The following is a 23,687-nucleotide window of genomic DNA, read 5'->3' on the forward strand; positions in this document are numbered from 1 at the left end:
GTAATCTTATAGTTGTTTTTGCTCTTGTTGATAATTAGCTTCAATACATAGTGGTTTGTTGGGATAGAGGTGTTCAATTTTCTTCCATCTTTGTGTCCAAGTATATGGTCAGTTTTGGAGAAATTTCCATGAGCTGCTGAGAAGAAGTATATTCTGTGTTGGGTTAAATGTTCTGTGTCTCTTTGGTCCATTTGGTTTATGAAGACATTTTACTCCAGCATGCCTCTATTCAGCTTTTATCTGGATGACCTGTCTATTGGTAAGAGATGGGTATTGAAGTCATCCACTATGATTGTGTGAGGGATAATATGTTTCTTTTATGAACTTGGGTGCCCTTGTGTTTGGTGAATAGATGTTTAGAATTGCAACATTCTTCTGGAGGATTTTTCATCTGATGAATATCTACAGTGTCCATCCCCATCTATCTCTTCTGATTGGTTTTGGTTTGAAGTTTACTTTAGATATTAAAATGACTATAGCAGCTTGCTTCTTAAGTCCATTCTCTTGAAGTATCTTTTTCTATATTTTACCCACAGGTGATTTCTAACTTGATGTTAGAGGGAGGGTGTTTCTTGGGTGCAAAAGAAGTATGAACCCAAATTTTCATTGTTTTTTGTTGTTTTGTTTGTATGTTTGTTTTTCAAGACAGGGTTTCTATGTGTAACAGCTCTGGCTGTCCTGGAATTCATACTGTAGACCAAGTTGTAGACAGAGATCTGACTGTTTCTGCCTTCCAAGTCCTAGGATTAAAGGCATGCATCATCACCTGGCCTGGATCCTGATTCTTTTATTATTATTATTATTATTATTATTATTATTATTTATTTTTATTTAGGTTAGAAACAATCTTGTTTCACATGTCAATCCCAGCTCCCTCTCCCTCCCCTCCTTCCCCACCCTCCCCAACAGGTCCCCCAGTCCACCACCCAATCTCCACTCCAATCACCAAAGAGGGTGAACCATTCCATGGTGGATCTCCAGTAACTATCATTTCATCCAGGGCAGGGCCTAGGCCCTCCCCCAAGAGTCCAGGCTGAGAGAGCCTCCCATATTGTGGCATGGGCACTCAAAGTCTATTTGTACGCTAGGGGTATATACTACCCAAGGCCCCATAGATTACCTAGGCATCCTCACTGACACCCACATTCAGGGGATCTGGGTCAGTCCCATGCTTTCCACACAGCCATCAATCTGGAGTTCAAGAGCTCCCCCTTGTTCAGGTCAACTGTTTCTGTGGGTTAAACCATCCCACTCTTAACCCCTTTGCCCATCAGTTCTCTCTTTCTGACACTAGCTTCTAGGAGTTCAGTTCAGTGTTTGTCTGTGGGTATCTGTCTCTGCTTTCATCAGTCTCTGGATGAAGGTTCTGTTTCCTAGACTCTCTGGCAGTGGGAATGTATGCAGGCACTCCTCTGATTCATGACTAAAATCCATAAATAAGTGAGTTCATACCATGTTTCTCTTTTTGTGACTGGGTTCTGGCTATTACAAATAATGCTGCTATGAACATAGTGGAACAGATGTCCTTGTTGTATGAATGTGCATCTTTTGGGTATATGCCTAAGAGTGGAGTTGCTGGGTCTGATTCCCATTTTTCTGAGGAATCTCCATACTGATTTCCAAAGTGGCTGTACCAGTTGGCACTCCCACCAGTAGTGGAGGAGTGTTCCAGTCTCCCCACATCCTCTCTAGCATAAATTGTCATTGGTGTTTTTTATTTTAGCCATTCTGACAGGAGTGAGATGGTATCTCAGAGTTGTTTTGATTTGCATTTCCCAGATTGCTAGGGATGTTGAGCACTTTCTCAAGTGTCTCTCAGCCATTTTAGTCTCCTCTATTGAGAATTCTCTATTTAGTTCTGTACCCCATTTTTTGATTGGATCCTTTGGTGTTTTGGAGACTCGCTTCTTGAGTTCTTTGTCAATTTTGGAGATCAGCCCTCTGTCAGACATGAGGTTAGTGAATATCTTTTTCCAATCTGTGGGGTGCCTTTTTGTCTTGCTGACTGTGTCTTTTGCCTTATAGAAGCTTCTCGGTTTCAGGAGGTCACATTTATTAATTGTCGATCTCAGAGTCTCTGCTACTGGAGTTGTGATCAGGAAGCTATCTCCTGTACCAATTTGTTCAAGGGTGCCTCCCACTTTCTCTTCTAACTGGTTCAGTGTGGCTGGATTTATGTTGAGGTCTTTGATCCATTTGTACTTGTAGTTTTATGCATGGCAATAGAAATGGATCCATGTGGATCCTGATACTTAATCCAATCTATAAGTCTGTGTCTTTTTATTAGGGAATTGAGATCAATGTGCAGAGTTTGTTTCTTATTATTTTGTTGTGGTGGTGTGTGTCCCTTCCCCCTTTGATTTTCTGTCTGGGATTATTTATTCCTTGTGTTTTCTTGGGTATGGTGATCCTCTTGAGATTGAAATTTCCTTCTAGAATCTTCTTTATAGCAAGTTTTGTAGACAGCTACTACTTAAATTTGGTTTTATCCTATAATGTCTTTCTTTATCTATTGTTATTGGAAGTTTTGCTGAGTATAGTAGGCTGGTCTGGTCTATGTGGTCTCTTATAGAACATCCGTCCAGGTGCTTCTGGCTTTTAGAGTCTCTACTGAGAAATCAGGTGTGATTCTTATAGGTTTGTCTTTATATGTTACTTGGTCTTTTTTTTCTTGCAGTTTTTAATATTCTAGTTTTGTGTACATTTAGTGTTCTGAGTATTATGTGTTGTGGGAAATTTCTTCTCTTGTCCTTTTTATTTTGTGTTCCTATGCTTCTTTGCACCTTGATAGGCTCTTTACAATTGTCAAGGAAATTGTCTTTTGTGATTTTGTCGAAAACATTTTTCTGTGCCTTTAACCTAAATATCTTCCCCTACTCTTTATGCCTATTATTTGTAGATTTGCTTTTTTCATAGTGTCCCAGATTTCATGGATATTTTGTACACTGACAATTTTATGTTTAGCATTTTCATTGGCTAAGGTATCCATTTCTTCTATCTCATCTTCAGTGTCTGAGATTCTCTTTTCCATGTCTTGCATTCTCTTGATGAGGTTTGCCTCTGACATTCCTGTTTGAGTTTATAATTTTTTTCATTTTCACCTCTCCTTCAGTTGGATTTTCTTTGGAAATTTCATTTCCCCTTTTATGCCCTGAGATTTTTTTGGTTTGGGTTTTTTGTTTTGTTTTGTTTTATTCTACTGTTAGCTTGTGTTTACATGAATTACATTCATGGATTTGGCCATATACTCTTTAATGTTCCTGAACATAGTAATAGTAGATATTTCGGAGTCGTTGACTTGTGTTTCAGGTGTACTTGATTTGTCAGGGCCTACTATGATAGGGTGGCTGGGATTTAGTAGAGACATGTTGTCCTGGCTATTATTGATTGTGTTTTTATGCTGGCATTTAGGCATCTGGCTTTGCAATGGCCATACTTCTAAGTGTTGATATCTGCTCTTGTCTTTGTTGGGTAGGTGTTCTATTCCTTAGTTTCTCTTGCATTTCTGGATTTTAGGAGAGTATGGTGGCTGTGGGTTTCCTGGTAGGAAATGCTTGTGAAACCTTGCCAGGTGAGGTCACTGGGAATCTCGGGGTAAAATGGATTTCTAGGTATTGGGAATTGACATGAAGGGATAGGGATAGGCTAGAAAGGAGTGTTCTGGGAGGGTCCATGAGAGGGAGGAAGCTGGGTCTACCACAAGGATCTGAGTAGCCTCCTGGGAATGGGGACAGAGAATAAGGTGAAGCTCCAGCTGGTGGTCTGCTACAGTGGGTCTGACACTTAGTAACTGCAGTTGGAGGATAAGAAGGAGAGTAAAGATCACCTGTGTGGCTAGTAGGTTTCCAGTGAATGCTTCCAAGACACTTCCAAGAAGCTGCCCCATTGAGCTTCATCTGCAGCAGTGCCTGGGGGACACTGCTCATGTGGGAGGCAACGTACAGGGAGGCTATGTGACGTCTGCACTGTCTCTGAGTTTTCTTGTGAAACTAAAATTGCCCTGAAAATACACCCTAAAAGCTTAAGTGAGTGCATCCCTAAGACAAAGGGATAAGGTCAAGTAGGAAGGCTATAGGAGAAGAGCTGCATAGTCTACTGGGAATAGGACTATGCAGGGAAGAAGGAAAGGCCACAAATAGCACATGGACTGCTACAAAGTTGAGGATAAGACTAGGGAGTTGGAATTGGTGGACAGGAGGGATCTTGTCAGAATGATAAAGAAAGGGTTCCATTTGAGACATAACTATATTTCCAAGATGAATGTCTCCTTTTGCTTTTCTAGCATGAAGTAAGTTATAGTTTAGATAATAAAGCATTATTTGGGATGTGATATCATCATGAATGCATCACTGAATGAATATTGGTGTCTAATTTTAAATGAAGAACAAGTTAAAAATCCACCTTTCAGCTTTATTAGAATGGTGCTGTGCATTTTGAGGACCATATAAGAATGCCTCCTGGCACCTCTGTCCTCTCCTGATGTTGAGCAAATTCTTACAGCTGACAACCAGGCATGAAAACTTTTTTTTAAGGATTAACCTTTATTGTTCTTTAACAGGAAGTTTGGAGACCAGCATGTTGTTCTCTGTCTTCTATTGGTTTGTTATTATTAATATGTGAAGCTAGCTATTTTCTCTCTGTTAATATCACAAGGAGACCATTCCTCTTGGTAAAATCGCAACCAAATTTTATATTTTTATTATATCTTGTTTGCTTAACAATGCAAGGAATTTTCCTTCTGGATAAATCTATTATTATGTATTTCAAGTATGTAGTGAATAACAAGACCCTTCTCAATGAACAATGAGCCTTAAAATTTACTTGGCACTCACTGTACAATACACACTGTGTTAGAAATTTTCTTTTCATGATGTTAGGTTTCTGCTTAAATATTACCTAACCAGAAAAGTTAAGCTTAACTGAAAGCCTACTTCTTTACATGTAACTCTTGTTCTGATTGCCTGTCTTATTTTGTTCACAAGACCCTCTTCAAAGCTAATGTCTTATATGTTGAATTGTTACTATGCATAACTCCTTGTTGCCTCTAGTAACAGCATCTGGGTTTTGTTTTTATTTATGTTTTTTCTCATGTTTTAAGACCCTCACTATGTAGCTCTGGCTAGCCCAGAACTCTCAATGTAGCTCAGGTTGCCTTCCACCTGGTCTAACTTCTTGCTTCCACCTCCTGTGTACTGAGATTGCAGGAGCACATCACCATATTTGATTTTTAAAATTTCATTTATTTATTATCAGCACATGGTCCAAGAGTGGAGTCATGCGAGGAGATTTCTGAGTGTTTGGAGGAAAAAACAAGACAAGGGTCTTGTTACCTCAGTTCCTTCAAATCATGTAGTCTTCTTGGAATGTGTTTCTGTGCTCCTCCCAGGTGTAGAGGTGAGTTCATTACAATCATTGTTTGTACCCCTCTATGGAAAAGCAGATTTCTGCTGTGGGCAGCTTGTCCTTGTGTTTGCACACTTTACTCGTGGAACTCCTCTTAGCCCTCAGAGTAGATATGGTCTGATGCTATGAATAAAGTTAGCTATTGCATGAGACTTTTGTCCTCCTCATTTATTGGCCCCATTCTCTCAGGTTCCACCACTTTGAGAGTGTTAAACAATTTATATAGTTTATATTTTGAGAGAGGGTCTTGGTAGGTTTCTCTTTGACTGCAATTCTGCTTTGAAGCATACACAGCCCTCCTCCTACCCCAGTTGCCTGAGTATCTCCTCTGACTCTGCAGAAACAACATTTGTCACCAGACATTTACTCACACACATAGACTTCACAGCCTCATGACGGAGCCCGAATGTGAGCTGCCCCATTGAGCTTCATCTGCAGCATTTACAGTGCCTGGGGGACACTGCTCATGTGGGAGGCAACGTACAGGGAGGCTGTGTGACATCTGCACTGTCTCTGAGTTTTCTTGTGAAACTAAAATTGCCCTGAAAATACACCCTAAAAGCTTAAAAGTACAATTATGAGTATCTGTATTACAGATTCACATAATTTCAAATAGCAATAGTAGTGCTGTTGGCATATGCTAAAATACAGACAAAATTTGAAAATGTCATGCTAAGCAAAAGGCTAGTAGAAACAAAACACATATTATATGTTTCCATTGATGTAGAATGTAAACAGTAGCCAAACCAGAAGAGGAAGGATATAGTTTAGTGGCTTCCCAGGGTGAAGATGAACAGAGATGATGACCAATCACTGATGATAATTATAGGGTTTCATGACAGGAGGATAAAAATATTCTAAAATTGTAATGATGGCTGCAGAATTTTGAGATTTTTCTGGAATTCCCCAAGTAAGATAAAAAATTTCTGAGTTATATACTTCAATTGAGTATTATAGAAATTATAGTAGTAGAGATGTTATTTTTACAAACCTATGGTTAATGAGTCCACCTGCTAGCAAATATTAGTAGTACAAAATAGTAGGTTTAGCTATGACCAATAAATTCTATATTTTAAGAAATGTATACCTCTAGTGCTGTAAATAGTCATAGAATAGGATAAAATAATCACTATTTGCTGAAAAACACAAGATCCTTTGTACCAAAAGCCTAATAAAGACTAGATTTCAATAAAAAAGCATCAGAAACAAAACTTCCTCCTTAATATACATACAATAATGCAAACAAATCTCTAGCAAATTAATTACCACACTATACCCAAGAGAGAACACTCCCAATAATTCAAGAATGTTTTCAAACGAAATAGATTTCTCTACAGTTTCCCACAAATAAGAAAAAGAAGAAAACTATGCTCATCTTCATAGAGATCTTACAAAACTATTTACTCGAGTCAATGTTAATTTTGAAGAATTAAAATTCACAACATAAGAGTATTAAAAATACATCTTCGTAATAAGAAAGCAAGAGTTAACTTCATACTTAAGAGTAAGATATACTAGGTGTTTCTTTTGATGTTTAGAATTCTAACACAAAAAATTCGAAACATAGCAATAAAAATTTAAAAAGAAAAAGAAGATGCCAGATGTGGTGGGTAATCTTACAGGCAACTAAATATAACCAACTAATGAAATACAAAAGTTCTGATTAATCACTTTATAAAAATGTTAGCTATGTTAAATAACTAATACAGGCTAGAAAACAAAATAGAAAATTAAACACTCATTTTTCATAAGCATTAAGTATAAATACTTAGTATTTGAATCATAAGAAATAGAAAAGACTTATTTGGATAAAATATAAAACATTACCAAATACTTAAATAGAAATAGTTGCCTTGATACAAAGACAGGTCTCAGTAAATATGAAATTCTTTGAAAATTAATTTAATTGGCTTAATGTAACTCCAGCCATAACTGCAGAGACTCTACTTTTGAAATTTAGTCTTCTAATCAAAAGGTTGAAATACTAATTTTATCAGAAAGTGATATTAACATATAATAAAACATTGCAGCATTATGACTTTGTAATATGTGTTCACAGCATTGGGTCACATTGGAAGTCCTCCGTTATATTCAGAGTTTGATGAAAGAAGGCATACTAAGTGCTAAGTATAATTAATTAAATGACAGTCATCAATTTGTTCATCTTTTTTAAGACAAGGTTTCTCTGTAACAGCCCTGCCTGTCCTGGAACTCTTTTTGTAAACCAGACTGGCCTTGAATTCACAGAGATCTACCTGGCTCTGACGCTCAAGCGCTGGGATTAAAGGCATGAGTCGCTTCACCTGGCCAAATTGGTTTATCTTTCAAACTAAGATTAACAAATAAATATTGTAGGGTCCACCAGTATTTTGCATACTTCAAATGTAAAAAGTATGTGAAGTAAAACAAAATATACTCTTGCTATTGAGCCTCTCTACTCTGCACTGGGGCAAAATGAGAGCAGGACACTATTGGCTGTTGTAAATAAACTTTATTGAATATAACTTAATCTGTGCAGCTTCATGTTTTTCATGGATCCTTCTGCACTGCAACTGAATTGTTGAATACTGTGTAAGAAACTACCAGACTTCAAAAAGTCCAAAATTCATATTTTCTTAATTTTTCTTTTGTTAATTTTATTCTCCACCCATTCCTCTTCATCCTCCTCCTATTTTCCCTCCCTCTTTTCTTCTCACCCTTCCTTCATTTATTTTGCTAGCTTTTTAAAAGAGCTATTTTAGAGTTACTTAGACTTAAAGCTTTCAACAGATCATATTTGTCTGTGCCTCAGAAATAAAGTATATGTGAAATAAAGCAATTATGGCATTAGTAAACTACCTCCAATATGAAGTCACTCTTCAGACTACTTTTGTTTTCACAGAGTAGTGTCCTTTCTTCCATCTTGAAATTTAGTGGTGTGGTACTTTTTAATACATTTTTTAATAATTTCAAAGGTTTATACAATGCATTTCTACTATAAACCCCTTACTATATCTTGTCCTCTCTAACTCCTCCTGGATTACCTTACAATATACCTCTCAACTCAATGTCCTGTTTTTTCAACCTACAGAGTCCAGTTAGTTCTGTTGATATGCACAAGAGTTCAGGGCCATCTATTAGGTCATTGGCATCCTACCAGTAATGACACCCTTGGAGGAAGCTCCCTCCACCCCCAGTAGCATCCATCAACTGTCTATAGCTCCTCATCCAGGGGTAGTTCTTCCTGAGGCCCTTCCTCATTCTTGCTGGAGTGTTGATTGCCTTGATCATGTGCAAATATAATGCTATGAGTCACAGATGCTATCATGTCAAGAAGACTTATTTCAATCTTTCTATCTTCTAGTCAAAAATGTTCCTTGAACTCAGGATGGGGCAGAGACACGATGTAGGACTAAGTTGTGAGTCCCTGTATTAGCTGTAGTCCATTGCAATAAACGTATCTTTGGTGAAAGGTGAACACTGCACTAACTTATGGGTATAAAGAGAAGTATCTAGAAGGCAGTTTAATATAATGTTCGTTTAGCAAATGAAAGATGTAGCTTTTTAATTTTAGCTGTGTTTTATTAATTCTTTTAGAATTTTATATAATGTATTTTAAGCATATACTAGTGAGGTTTTTAAGGCACATTTTAAATTCTGTTTGTGTGTGCTTTCATCCAAGATGTTTGACATTCACATCTCAAATGTCTTGACCTATCCAGGAAGAATCAGAGAAGACATTGACCTTCCTGATTCTATGTAGAATTCTGTTGTTATAGATGCTAAAATTATGAAATATATGTCTTCTTGTGGTAGTGTGAATGCAATTGTCCCCCATAATGTCATAGGAAGTGCACTCAGACACTGAGCGTTTCATCTTGAGCATGTATGAGACCTCAAGTCCACCTCCACAGTGACACCCTTCCTCCAACAAGGCCACACCTCCTAATAGTGCCACTCCTTTTGAGTTTATGGGGCCTGGTTACATTCAAACTATCACACTTAAAATTAATTAAAACTAAAGAACAGTTTTGCAAGCCATCTAAACATAAATTCTAGATGGGGAACTAGAATGTACAATGCAGGCATGAGAGCATCAAAGGAAGTGGAAAGTTAAATATATGTATCATCTTGATGGTAAGGAAAGTATTACTAAAAACAATAACATAAGAAAGAAACATGATGGAAAACAGTGATAGGCTTTGTGTACTTACCTTGGATGGGAATTTGTTCAAATGAATCTGTGTGCCTCCCATTCTCTGTCATTGCTACAAGGACAATGTCATTTTCTTCAGAAGTTTATTTTGAGGTTTTTAATGTATCATGATGAAGCATTAGCTAATTCTCAGGACATAGGAAAGGGGATGTATAGTCGGGCTCTTTCTTGTGATGTTACAGAGAAAACAGACACTGATGTCAATAAAAATTTACTATGTATATTTATGTCCTGTGTAAATTTTTCCTTTCTTATGAATGTAAATTTTCACACAAGACAAATAAAGTCATTTTCATTCTTTTGTGCTAATTACCTTCTAATAACAACAAAACAGATATTTTATGATTGCAAATATATTGAATAACTTTTGACAAGTGTAACGAGCATTCTTCCAACAAGTCTGGTCCCAGTGCCAAGTCAACCCCAAATAACACACAGAGACTCTATTAGTTACAGCGCTCTTGGCCCATTCCCAGGGCTTCTCATTGGTTAGTTCTGTCTTTAGTATTAACCCATGACTACTGATATATATTTCTGTAAGGACTTACCTTTCCGAAGATGGCATCCTGACATGCCCTCTTTTCCCCGGGATCACATGGTGACTCCCTACTCTTGACTACATTTCCCAGAATCCTCTTTGACTCCTAGCCCCACCTACTTGCTTCCCTATTGGCCAACAGTGCTTTATTAATCAACCAGTAGGACAACATATACACAGAACGACTTCCCCTATCATCTCTGTTCTGTCTAAATAAAAAGAAAGGTTTTAACTTTAACATAGTCAAATTATATGTAATAGAATAGTTATCAAGTAAGAACTGTAGTTACAATATTTAGTCCATTAACATTTAGTAATACTTAAAGTATTTTATCATCTATCCTATCTGTGTGAGTCTAAAGTCTTATATGTAGCTTATCTTTTACCATAACTAAGGAAAACTGTAATTATAACTATCTGTCTTCAACTCCATCAAAAACCACAGAAAGGTAATATATAAACACTAGAATTGACAGAGACATCTTGCTACCTGGACAGTCACCCAAAGTTCGTCGGTAACATTGGGGCATCCATCTTTAGTTCATAGGCCATAGTGTGTCTGGCAGACTTCTCAGCAAAGCAGGAAATTTTAAACTGTCCACCTGCATTGGCAGTTTGTCAGGCATTTTTCTGTGTCCTGAAGAATGTCTGACAGACTCTTCCATGAAGCAGGAATCCTTCAGGAGTGTCCCATCAAGCTCAGCAATCACTTTCCTGTGGATCCTTAATGCCCAGTTTATCAAACAGTAAGGGCAGGAGCAGTAAGGCCAAGAGCAGTTTCTTGCCCAAATGGCTAATCTTGTCATGTTGAAAGCAAACTCCATAACAATGCCCATCTTCCTCTCAGACATAATTGGTGTGCCAGAAGTACTTGTGTCTCACTGTCATGAAAAACCCTAAGCCATTTAAATTCCATATATTCTGTAGGTCTTTGAAAGGTTTGAAGAATGTCTATCCATCTCAAATACATCTCTGTATATCTAGAAAACCTAACCTAACTATAAGTTCTGACTATTATAAGTAACTATCTGTAATCTGTATTTAATTATGCATTGCATTTTAAAAGATCAGTATAAACGCAATACTTAAACAAGAGGAGAAATACACATATCACAAAATTGATCTTAAATTTGTATCAATAAATGAAAATCCATACCAATAAAAACTATTCATTTCTATATCATATTCCCTTTTGTCCCTTTAGAAAGATTTATAACCAACCCTGTAAAATAAAAACAAACATTTAACCAATATTAGGGAATGTGGGCGTTATTCATTTCAAACTGCTTCCTGCTGATTGGGGTGCTGTTCATACCATGGGGATCATGACAAAACACAAAAACCTGGCTAAGTCCTTGTTTTTGTGGTCTGTACATTATATTGTCCCAGCTGTTTCAGATGCTGGACTGCCTGGGACACTGCTTCTGGAGTTCTTGCTTCATCAAACCAAAGAAGTCTGGAAGGAGTCCACAGTTTTTCATTTTCTGTGGAAACATAAATAACATCTCTTTTCTAAAGTAACATATTCTTATACTTAAATTTTGAAGTCAAGGCATTTTCAAATGATATATGTTGGATTACTTCAGCAGTATTTATAATCAAGTATATTTAAGCAGTTTTTCCTTCCTTAGCAATTTAATAACCGAGAAACACAATAGCATACAGTTCCAGACTCTGTGTATTTTCCATCTTTATGTGGCTTTTTAATTTATCTATTATTATTACTCTATTTCTTTTACTTTTGTTTATTAATTTTTCTCTGAGGCAGGGCTTCTCTGTGGAAATATGCCTACCTCTGCCTCTGGAGTGCTGGGATTAAAGGTGTGCATCACCATGGCCCAGATTCTGTATTTCTTTTACCACTATCCTGTTTCTTTTTCTCTCCCAAGCCTACATATATTTTTAAACACACTGTAAACCTTTTAGAGGTTTTACATCAGCTGAATCTCACTTTAAGTCTTTATGTTTTTCTGGCCACATTTTTTTTATCTGCTAAAAACCAACGCTGTTTTAACTGCTGTCTTTCCAAGATGGCAGGCATAAGTTTACTGCCAGCACTGACTGCGCAGACTGTGCAAGTCTCTGCTTGTCTCTAGCAAAACAGAGCCCACCTGAGAAAATGCTGACACCAGGAAGCCGTGCTTCTCTCCGTTCTTCTGTTTTTAAAAATACCTTTTAAATCTTTTGTTAAGTGAAAATTTGTGCCCTGAGTCTCCACTAACTGCTTGGGTCCTATAGCTTCCTCAGTCCCCAAATAACACAGAGGACACTCTATTAATTATGAAGCTGTTGGCCATTTTCTTGGTTTCTTATTGGCTAGCTCTGACTTAATTATTAACCCATAACTGCTAATCTGAGTATTTCCATGTGGTCTTTTATTACCAGATAAAAGGGTCTTGACCTCTTCTTTCATGTCCTACATCATGACTGACAGTGCCTCTGTTTCCCAGAATCCTCTTTGCTTCTTAGTCCCACCTATCTTGCTTCCCTATTAGCCAACAGTGCTTTATTAATCAACCAGTAGGATACTGACAAGCCCTGTCATTTTTATTCATTTTAGATCCCCAATTTTTATATATTTCTGCCTTTGATATTTGCTTGGAAGCAGAATATTCTGATCTCTGTCTCAAGCACATCCTGAAAGTGACTCACCACTCCAGGAAGATGGAGCATGGCATGTGCTCTGAGTGTGTGTGCACATGTGGGTACAAGCAGTAGTTTTCACCTCGATCAATTTCTACACATTTCAGAGAAGGAAAGGAGAGGCTGACTGATAATACAATTCACTCAGTTTTCACAGGGACTAAGTTCATTACACTATGCAAAATTCCTACCTAGTCAATCCTAGTAGAAGGTAAACAAATTCTCCCTAAACCCATCTAGTGTCTAAACAAACCTAAACAAGGGAATGAAATATGTGTATTTTAACCATGCTCTGTCAGTACAAATATACAACTAAGCAAACTGAGTAACAGTGCTCATCATCAAAGCTTGCTGAGAAATAATAATTACATTATAAGCATCTCTATCCCCATAAGTAGGGGAATGGATTTGTTTTGTGATGTTAAGACAGTATCAGTCCTTCTGGAAGTTTTTTGTAGGAATCTTCCCTGACACCAGCATCATTTAATGAAAAATAGAAATAGCAAATATAAATAACACTATGAATGACAAAAGACAAACAAAAAAGCCAAGGCATGTATCTAAACGTATGTGGCAGACATCTACCACTCATTAGGAAGAAATGATGAGAAACATGAATAGGCACCACACCCAAAAACAATAGACACTGAAATCAAGGAATATGGGGGAAATAGGCGCCATGGCAAAATAGGGTGCAGTCATATGTGTGTGCCTATTATATAGATATAAATATCATATATGTGAATTTGGGACATGTGTGCTGGTTGGCTTTTACCAACTTGACACAAACCAAGATATACCTTGGAAGAAAGAATCTTAGTTAATAAAAAGCTTCCATAACATTACCTTGTTGGCAAGTCTGTTAAACATTTTCTAGATTAATGATTTATGTATAAGGACATAGTCTGCTGGGGACAGTGCTACATCCTAGGCAGGTGGTCCTAAATGCTGTTTAAGAAAGCAAGCTGAGGACGCCATGCAAATGAGCCGCACAGGAAACACCCATCCTGCCCAGCCTTTCCTTTAGCTCCTGTTGTCCAGGTTTCTGCTTTGAGTTCTGCTTTGACTTCTTTGTTTAATTTTTGATATCATAATTTAATTACAACTTGTATCTCTTCTCTTTACTCCCTCCAATACCTCCCGTATCCTCCCAACTCTCCTAGCGCATAAAGCTGGTATTCTTCCATATTAGAAGCATGGATCTTCCAGTCTAAGCCCATCTCACTGAGGTAGACTTGGGGATTTTCACCTGCCTTATAAATTTCCCCGTCTTACTTTACTATAAAACTATGACTTTTCAGGTACCACCCACCTCTTCTGGCAGCTGTTATCCAACTTTTCCTTTAGTTGTCACTTTCATTGTGTGACAGCATTTCACAGTATGTCCATGCCACATCCATGTGTCTATTTATTTTATCAATTGATGGGCATTTAGCTACTTTCCATTTGAAGTAGTTAGCTATGAAAATGAAGCTATAAAATATAGGTATTTGTGATGGCATGTGGTCTACTTCTTACGAGTATATATTTAAACTAAAGTTTCTGATTCACATCTATATTTACATTGTTTTCATGTTTTATTTTATTTTTAATTATATTCATATGTATGTGTCTGTGTATGGGTTTGTGCATGTGAATGCAGTGCGTGTGGAGGCCAGGGAAAGGCATTACATTCCCTGGAATGGAGTTCTGGGTGGTTAGGCACTGTTCAATATGGGTGCTGGTAGTTGAACTCAGGTCCTTCACAACAACAGCCAGCCCTCAACTGATGAGTCATCTCACCAACCCCTATATGTAATCTTTTGAAGAACTGCCCTGATGATTTTCAGAGTAACTGTACTTTATCAGTTCTAGTTTCTCCTTTGGGTTGATTTTTTTGTATTTTTTTAATTTACATGTATGTGTGTGTGTGAACACACACTCATGCCACAGCACACATATTCCATATGGAGGTCAGGTAGCTGTAGACAGAGTTTTCCTGTCCTGAAGTCACTCTCAAATAAACACACTGAGGTTTATGTTAGTTATAAATGCTTGGCCAATAGCTCAGGCTTATTACTAAGTAGCTCTTACATTTTAATTTAATCCATGTTCCTTGTTAATGCTCTACCACATGGCAGTACCTTTATTAGCATGGCACTTTATCTCCTGCTCCCTCTGCATCTGACTGATGATTCTAGATTCCATCCTTCTTCCTCCCAGCCTTCTCCTAGTCCGTCTCTCCTGCCTAACCTTACTCTGTTTAGTTATTGACCAGTTAGCTTCTTTATTAAACTGATCACAGTGACATATATTCACACACTGTAAAGGAATATTCCACAGTAGACAGTAATTGTGGAAATGGTTTCTCTTATTCCACCATGTGGTTTCTATGGGTAGAATTCAGGTTTTTTGGCTTGGTGGCAAAGAGTGTTGAGCCATCTTGCCATCCCCCTTAAATTATTTTTATATAATGCAAAGCGTAATTATTACTTCATTTTTGTATGTGTTTCCCTAGTTACCCCCAACAGATTTTTATTATTTGTTTGCTTGTTTGTTTGTCTGAGAGGTTCTCACACATCCCATAATGATCTTCAACATACTGTGTAGTTGATGATGGCCTTGAACTCCTGCTTCTTCTGCCTAGACCTCCCAAGTGCAGTGACTATAAGCATGGGCAATTTTTGAATCACCTTTTCTTTTACCCTTGAATTGTCACATCGATTGGATACAAATATGACAGTGTGTGTCCAAGCTCCAAACTTTAAATCACAGATACTCAGTTCTGCTCATGCCATTGATACCATGTATTGATTACTGTGCCTTCCTAGTATGGTTGAAAGCAAGGAAAGTCTGAGTTCTCCAATTGGTTTCTTTTCAGAGACTGTTTTTCAAAACCTCTTAAGTTTTCTCCTGAGCTTCATGAATTTTCATAAGAATTTTATCCTTTGCTTGACAATTAATTCAAGGCAGGCCATCTGAGGTCTTAATGGTGATGATGTTTGCTTATAGACCAATTGTGTTGGGCTCACATGGCAATTTACTTTTCTTGCACATGCTGCTCCACACACTTTGCTTTGAAGTCAATACATCAGTCTTCCTTATTAGTCAATAAGCTCTGCACAGTAGATGTTCTTTAGTGCTCAAAAAGTCCTCAAAAGTCTTGAAACGGTCTCAAAAAACCTTCACATCAGATTCTGAAGGTATTTAATTTGTTGAGCTCTTTAAGCTAAAGCATGGTTAATGTGATATCTTGAGCTCTTCCCCGAAACCCATCTCTATCAGTTGGTTGCTGACTGGGTCATGTATTGTCAAACGAGGGCACAGCAGTTTGGTTGTGTAGTAGGTCCAAGATAGGCATATGAAATTCTAATCTTTTCTCCCTGCAGCTCTCAAGTTTCACTTTGAATACAGATCTTTGTAATGCTATTATTTTATTTTTGTTATTTGACAGCTCTTTGCTTCCTAACCAGATTATATTTTTTTAAATCCCCAAAATAAACATGGTAATCCATGTGTTGTATCTATTTCGGGATTCCAGAGAAATTTCAGCACATGAATATAAGTAGTTATAAAGGGTTTAAAATAGGAATATGCAGGTGATTGGGTTTTGCCCATGACTCATGAACTATTCACAAACACCAGGGAAATTATAGTTACTCTGAACAAGTCATCGCTGTAACTAAGGATGAAGAAAATGATTCTGTGTGTATTAGTTCTTCAGCCAAAAATAAATGAGTTTACTTTTTAGATTTAAGTGGCCACATCTGTTTCTCTGGTTAGTCATGCTATTAATACAATGAGATGTAGCTTAGTGGCCAACAGACATGATATGAATTATTTTCAGCCTACAAAATAATGTTGCCTAGAGACTTTCATACATATCTCTTCAAAGAGCTTCCAAAATAACCAAAGCCAGCTCATCCATGCTTTTATTAATACTTAATTACTTGAAATGGCTTTCATTAAACCTATCAATAATTAAGTTTGATTGACAATTTGATCTATACAGATCTGTGAGGGTGTTTCTAGGGAGGATTATGTGAGAAGACCTTCCCCCAGGTTGTGTGTGGCAATCCTATGGCCATCTCAGATACAAAGAGATCTAAGGAAAAATCAGTGTTGCTTTCCTGCCTTCCTTCAATTCTTGTTAGAGTATGTCTACGCTGTTGCTGCTGCTGCTGCTGGGATCCCTCATTGACATCAAACTATAACTTGTCTTGTGAGATGGATGGGAGAGTAGCCTCTCTCTACAAATCTTACCAGACTTAAGCAGCAGATTGGGGATGCTGATACATCCAACTTCTTGACATAAGTATATGTATATATCAGATACTTAGCCTCTACAGACAGTAAATGACCACCTAACCCCAAATACTTTTAGCTATACTAACAAATCACCTCATATAACATATGTATATATTAACATATATTCATGTAGGCTCTTCTAGACAGACTAAAAAAATTGTGATACAAGGAGTGGTTCTAGAGAAACATTATTGTAATGTTGTAAAAGATGAATTTTTCTACTGGGCTTGGCTTCATCAGGAGTTGGCTCTTTAATTGTCATAAAGCTAAAGTTACTAAGTTGTTCTGGTGATGTGGAAAAGGCTAATATTCCATGGTGGAGAGTGCATTAAAACTGTGTAAAATAAATGTACTTGACATTCCTGATTGTGAGAAGCAAAAAAGTTGCAGAATGTGTGTCTGTGTGTGTGTGTACATGCAATTTTTTAGCATTTCTGAAAACTGAGGAATATAACAATACTTACTGCTTCTTCTAATATCTCAGGAGAAAAAGAAAAAGAATGAACCCAGAAATGCAATGTCACATGTCCAGCTTAAGACTAGTATAAACACCATAAAGCCTTCCAACTGTGCTCTGAGAGAGTATATCACAAGCAATCATAAAGCTGGGGTTGGCAGGAACCACACCCAGGCCCTCATCACATGATCATCTATTTATAACACAGGCTTAAGTCCCAGCCTTAAAGGATATGTGCAGTTAAAATGAGATACCAAGTGTGGGAAAATAGGACCTTAAAAAAGGGTAGAGATACGTGAAATGACTTTGATGGGTCCCATGACATTGAATTCTTGGATTATTCTGGCTTTGTTTCATATGAGGAAAGTGTCTCCATGCATTGAGTGTTGGATGTCTCCCAACTCACAGCCCTGCAGAAGTATCATCTCAACATTTTGACAAGTGAATTAATCCTACATTAACAGTGGAATCTCCACCAATACCTTCTGTGAAGGATATGGCAGTAAAGACTGTTACAGTTAGAGCCAACTTACATCACCCATATTTGCCTCTGGTCCCAGAACCAGACTCAAGTCTCATCAGACTACAAGCTGGCATATGCAGTGAGCCCCTTGGGGAGGTGAGCAACACACCTAAAGAATTTCCTGAGTTTCCTAATTCTTACAAACAGTTTGGGATTATGTAAAACAGATTGTAAAGTTGGGGGGGCAATATAAAAAGGAATACATAACCTCGTCAAACTAAATTTGTTGACATGAATTTCTCATTGAAGGTCCAAACCTTAACAAAGGTGCTACAGTTTGCTTGACTGGTGGCTGATGGATACATCAGAAGATGACCTACTGGGAATAAGATGGAGACATCTGGTGTCATTTAACTTAATGCTGCTAAGTGGATTTGAAAACTCAGGAAAAATTGGAATCCTAGAGAGGATTTACAGTGTAAAAGCTCTTCTTCTATAATGAAAGGGACAAAAAGATGCACACTCCACAAATACTATAAGGGGCAAATTTGTGAGAGGAGCCCAGAATCCCTGAAGTGGTAACTTAAAGTGTAAAGGTGTTTGAACGACTTCAGTGCTAGGTTATGCCCATGGGAAATCTTTAAGAATTTTCATTAAATTCTACTATATGTTCAAATGTTATCAGTCATGTATCTGATCTTCAGATTTTACAGTTCAAAATTACTCTGGCCTATGTCTTATACTATATGAAATTATAAAATATTTATTCACCATAGCGATACTTAAGACATACATAGGAGTGTATTATACCAGAGTGTCAGTTTCATTTTCAATGAGCAAATCATTGTCAAGTGGTAGATACTCATTCTTCTGACTTTCATAATTTCATCTCTGTAGGAAAATGTACAGAAAGTCAAATTAGACTCAGAAGATTGTTCAGTGGCTCCAGATTCAAAGCACGGGTGTCTGTTGATTTGATTACAGAACTAATGGCCTCCTGTTTTGACAGCAAGAAGCACTGTACAGTTTGCATATGTACCATCTCCTGAATAGGACAGGTTTATTTCTGGGCAAGCCAGTGAGAGCTATGCCACATAACACAATTCTAGAGGGTCTGCCCACATGTTGATTCATGTGATTTCTCCTGGTGTTGTACAAGAGGAGTGTTCCTGGTAGAATCCTTTTCTCTAAATGCTATCATGCTATCTCAATTCACACTGTTATTACTGTGCCCTTGTCACTATTTTTGCAATGTGTGTGTGTGTGTGTGTGTGTGTGTGTGTGTGTGTGTGTATAAAATAGCCAGGCAGGGTGGCACACCCCTTTAACCCCATGACTTGGATGCAGAGACAGGCACATCTCTGAGTTCGAGGCCAGCCTGATCTATAGAGCAAGTTCCAGGACATTCAGGGCTATACAGAGAAACCCTGTCTCAAAAGAAAATTAAAAAAAAAACAAAAAAAACAAATTATAAGCAAAATATTTCATTAGTATAGTATTTATTACATTTTAAAGTTTTTATTAAACTTACAATGGAGCTTCTGAAAGAAACAGTGCCCAAGACCATGACTCTTCAAACATTTTCATGGCACGGAATGGTTTGAACATGAAATGACCTCATGTGTTGACAGCTCTGTCGCCAGTGCTGGAAACTTTGGAATATGGGGCCTATCTGGAGCAACTTGGTAACTGGGAGGGAAAGTTCTTGGCCTGGGAAAGATCTTTCTCTGGCCCCTCCTGTCTCTGTCTTGTAGCTTCCTGGACACCCTGAGGTAAGGGGCATTGCTTCTCCTTTCTCCACTCACCACAATGCTCTGCTGTGCCATGGCCTACATATGGTAGAACAAGTATGGGATGAAACCTAAAACCATGAGCCAAAACTACCTTAGGAACAAAAACGTAGACTGGCGAACACCACACTCGAAATATCCTTTACCCAAGTCAGCTTAAATGACTAGGCCAGTGTAGCATGAATAATAAAAACCCAGAGACAGATATTGGGGTTCAAGCTGAAGATCAGATAGATAAGCAAAGCAGTCAACCACTAGAGAGTTCTTACCTCTACCAAGGCCTGGGGCGATCCTGTCCATAGGGTGGCTGGAGACTGAATGCCGAAGACAAACTGAGACTCCTGTCTTACATTCCTCTCTATTGCTGGGATTAAAGGCATACACCACCACTGCCCAGCCTCTATGGCTAACTAGTGTGGCTGCTGGGAATAAAAGTGTGTACCACCACTGCCAGGCCTCTATGACTGTGGCTAGCTTTGTACTGTAATCTTCAGGCAAGTTCTGTTAGATCATAAACAATATATCACCATAACCTAGTGAAAGTAAAAACATGGAAAGTGAGATTTTGACCTTAAAGTACCAGTCAATGTCCCCTAACTCTGGCATTCGTGACTCTTACAAGTTATCAAGATGACCTATTACACTGGTGACAAGCTAATAGGACCAAGTGAGCAGGAGGCAGCAACCACTCTAGACTCAGTAGTAAAGCATATGAGCAAAACAGGACAGAAAATGAACCCATCCAAAATTCAAGAGCCTTCTCCTTTCTACCTTGGGAGAAACTCGAGTTCGTGGTAAAGATTTCTTCTAAAGATTTCTCAGTGCGGCTTAAGCATCTCTTTCCACTGCTGCCCTTCTTCACCTAGAGGCACCATGAAGTGCACAGCATGATTAGTGAGGCATTTACTTAGGAAGGAACATCGATTTGCTTTTGGAAATGTGGAATTTGAGGGACTGTGTTTAAGACAGTTGTAAATGGAAAGCTTCCGCAGCCCTCAGATTTCACTAGGGGGGTAACAGCTGAAACTCTAGGATAGCAGGGGTAGATGCAGAGCTCGGACCGTTATGAGAACAGAACCTTGATATCTGGTGCCAGCCAGTGGTCAGAGAGCGGTACTACAAACCTACATTCCAGTTACGCCTTCTGGAGATGTTTTACCTAAATGCTAAAAGAAAGCATTTGCTAAAATGAAAGTCATATTTCTCTTCTCATGGACTTATTTCTAATTTCCTGGCACACACCTCCCTCATTCCCATATAGAAATATGATAGAGAGAGAGATTTAGATATATGAACATAGATACATAAGAATCTAAAACAAAATGTGTGTGAAACCATGTGATATTTGTCTTTCTGAGACTGAATTGCCTCACTTACATATTTCAGTTCCGTTCATTTCACTGAAGATTCAGAATTTCATTTTTATTTATGACTAAATAGAATCCCATTGCATATATTTAAAATGCCCACATTTTCATCATCCAAATGCTTACTGCTGGATATATAGGATGATTGAGATTTCTTTGTTGTTGTGAATAATGTAGCCTTAAATATGGATATGCAAGTGTCCCTGTGGTGAGAGTTAGCTTCTTTGGCTACATGTTCAGACAGTGGTCATTTGGAAGTTTTAATTCAATTTTCTAAGAAAATCCCATACAGAGTTCCACAGTCTATCACCCACCCTATTAACAGATTATGAGGGTTCCTCTTTCCTCACATCCTTGCCAACATGGTGGCTGTAACTATTCTTGATGATAGCTGTTCTGATTAAACTGTTCTGAGATGGTCTGATTTCAGTTTCAGTTGGCTTTTCTCTGATAGATAAGAATGGTGAATACTTTTTAATATATTTGTTGCTCATTTATGTTTTTTCTTGTGAGAACTGTCCATTTCATGATTCCACTTGCTGACTGACAAATGGGGGGCGCATTTTTGCAGTTTTAAAAAATATATTCTAGATATTAGCCCTCACTCTGAAGAACAGCCAGCCAAGATTTTCTCCACTTATAGGCTGTCTGTTTGCTCTTCAGAGTTTCCTTTCCTGTGCAAATGCTTTTCAATCTCATGTAGTGCAATTTGCTACTTCTTGTCCTGAGTCCTATTCAGCAGGAGCTTGCCTGTACCTGTATCACAAAGTCTATTCCTGACATTATCTTCTACCCATTTTAATATTTCAGGCTTGAAATTAAGGTCTTTGGTCCACTTCAAATTAATGAGACAGACATACAGATCTATTTTTATTTTTCTACAGGCAGATATTTAATTGTGACACTATAATTTGTTGACTATGTGTATGTTTTGATAGTTTTGTCAAATGTTTGTGTCAGGCTGGAAACGTCTTACTTACTAGCTACCCATCCAGAGTCAGAAAGTATTATTCAGGCCGCTAGGGAACTGCCATCAACAATCTTACTCAGCTGTGGACCCTGCATTCCACACTACTGATGTGCCAGACAAGACATACCCAGTATAGTATATCTTTATGCAATAGTAGAAAGTCTGTTATTGGGGCAACAGACTGCTTTGTGACTGGATTTAAGGCCTTCACATCTGGAACAAAACATGTGGTAATAATCTCATGACTAGGAAGTGCATAGACCCCAGCGGGGAAACTACTGCTTCTATTCCATTCCGTTAAACTGAACAGGGCGTGCCTGTCAAGCTACCGTCTAAATATTTTTACTTATTTTTACAGATCAGCAGTGCTGTCAGTCTTAGTCAGAGAGACATTTTGTGTAGCAGTTGCTTCACTAACTCATAACTGCTCGAAATGCCGAGATTAAATGACTGTTGAAAGATGAACCCTAACTGGAACATGTATATCACCCCCTCAGGGCTCAGAGAACATCAGAGAAGAGGCTGTAGAAAGAATGTGAGAGTCAGAGGTGAAGTTGAAATGCTGTGGAACATATTATTTCTGGGCACAGCCCAGTGAACTCTTCATAGCCAGTGTACTCTTGGATTCTCAGGTATGGCAGTTACCAGCATAAGATCCACACAAGCTTGGGCTCATCAATATTCCATCCTAGAGAGAAAGGAGAGCATGAAGCCCTATTCAACCCTGAGAATATATGTGCATTTAATGGTTGTTGACAGATAAAAGGACATTTTACCCCCAGTGGTGTAGACAATGCTAAATTGTTCTGTGGTGCTACAGCAACTCCTCACTCATGCTTTTGTTGACAACTCCAATTAAACTCAGTGGATCACTATTGTGCTAGTTTGAATGAGAATGGCACCATGGGTCCATATATTTGAATGTTTAGTCATCAGGGAGTGCCACTACTTAGAGGGATTAGAGGTATGGCCTTGTTGGAATAGGCGTGGCCTTATTGAAGGAAGTGTGTCCTGGGGTGGGCTTTGAGATTTTACTAGCCCAAGCCAGGCCCGGAGGCTCTCTCTCTTCCTGCTGCCTGTAGTCCAGATGTGGAACTCGCAGCCCCTTTTCTAGTGTCATGTCTGCCAGCATGCTGCCATGCTTCCCATCATGCTGATAATGGACTAAATATCTGAAACTGTAAGCCAGCCCCAACGAAATGCTTTCCTTTACAAGAGTTGCCATGGTCGTGGTGTCTTCAGAGCACTGGAACACTGACCAAGATATATATGGGCATGACAGGGAAAATGGGACTGGCAGGGAAGAAGAAGACCATTGGGTCAATGTGTGGAGGAGGGCGTGACCAAAGCAGATTAAATACATGCATGGAAATGCCATAATGAAATACAATATTATGTGTAATTAACATATGCCAACCCTAACCATAACCTTTTAAAATTAGGTGGTCATAGATACATGGGTTTATTTCTGCATCGTTTATTCTGTAACTTTGGTCTATTGTCTTTGTCTCTGTATTATTATTTAATATCTATTCTTTGTACTAAGGATGACCTTGGCTACTCGTTTTTTTTTA

Source organism: Mesocricetus auratus, unplaced genomic scaffold (assembly GCF_017639785.1).
Source record: "Mesocricetus auratus isolate SY011 unplaced genomic scaffold, BCM_Maur_2.0 Super-Scaffold_100010, whole genome shotgun sequence".
Taxonomy (NCBI): Eukaryota; Metazoa; Chordata; class Mammalia; order Rodentia; family Cricetidae; genus Mesocricetus; species Mesocricetus auratus.